The sequence below is a fragment of the Macrobrachium nipponense genome, chromosome 1 (assembly GCF_015104395.2).
Source record: "Macrobrachium nipponense isolate FS-2020 chromosome 1, ASM1510439v2, whole genome shotgun sequence".
In the NCBI taxonomy this organism is placed as follows: domain Eukaryota; kingdom Metazoa; phylum Arthropoda; class Malacostraca; order Decapoda; family Palaemonidae; genus Macrobrachium; species Macrobrachium nipponense.
The window spans coordinates 60,421,965-60,423,146 of NC_087200.1; the positions used below are offsets into that span (position 1 = coordinate 60,421,965).

General features: G+C 33.8%; 1 pseudogene; it reads right to left on the reverse strand.

The window, feature by feature from the left end:
• Positions 1-1,058: 1,058 nt before the first annotated feature.
• LOC135218798 (carbohydrate sulfotransferase 11-like) overlaps positions 1,059-1,182 on the reverse strand; it is a 15,734-nt pseudogene continuing 15,610 nt past the window's right edge.

Genomic DNA, 1,182 nt, shown 5'->3' on the forward strand with positions numbered 1-1,182 from the left:
AGTTATCACTGAATATTTTATTTCAATTTGTATATTTTTTTCATTTCCTAATAGATTTCATTTTTTCCCTCTTGTTTTGATTATCCTTAGCAGTTTGTCTTGAAGGTTGTTTGCCCCAGGCACCTGTCCAGAACAAAGTTGATCATAGGAATGTGTAGTATATGTGGAAAAACAATTTCAAGTATGTATGTACTATTGTTTCCCTTTCATTTTTTCTCGTTGTTCTGGTCTCTCATTTGCACTTTAATAACTTCTGTATCAACTGTTATCTCAGATCAAATTTTATTCCTATTCATGCATTTGCATGCAACTTTATTTTTTCTGCCATTTGCTCGGGAATGGTTTATTCTTCTATGTTAACTCTGATGTTTGGAATGTCTCTTCAAGGAAACCGTGACACAAATCCCACATATTTCACTTTCATAACCCATCCATTGTTTTCCTTCATAATGGAAATTGAAGTCCTCTTTCACCTCTGCCTGTGTTTGAATGTTCATTTAGTCTCCCTCATAAATAAGAGATAAACAGTTTAAGAAATATCTCCCTAAAAAACTGTCACTTTTTGTTTATTGTTTATGTAAGTTCTAGTCGTCCTCACTTTATTGCACTGATAATTGAGCTGATGAGTTTTATGTAGAATGAGTGCTAAGATGCTCAGTCAGCACAGAAGTTGGAGAGAGAGAGAGAGAGCGTATATTTTCCCAATAATTCTCTCTTGTTTTCAGTAATTTTTTTTACTGTTGTTAGTGCTGTTCACTACCCATCCACTTCCCCACCCACACATCCAGAACCTTTATTTCCCATTGTGACCGACCTGATAATTTGAAGGTATATGGACGGTGGAAAACAAATGTGCTGTAAGCTTAAGAAGTCAGTGTAACATTTTACAAATTCCAAAATATGAAGTTGTCAAGTTTTTGTTATATGCAGTTTTTGTTACTCTCCTTTCAGTCCAATCATTATTTCCGTGGTTCATAAAAGAGTGGGTTTAATGCAACAAATTTATATTAAATCGGAAAAAGACAGGGGAAAAATGGGACAGTAGGATAACAAAAATAGATTCATTCATTAGTCAGAGTTAATACAGTACCCTTTTTTAAGCGAAAAGGCCTCAAAGTTTATGATATAGAAATAAAAATGACGTATTTTATTCAGTGAACTTTTTGACTGCGGAATGCTTAA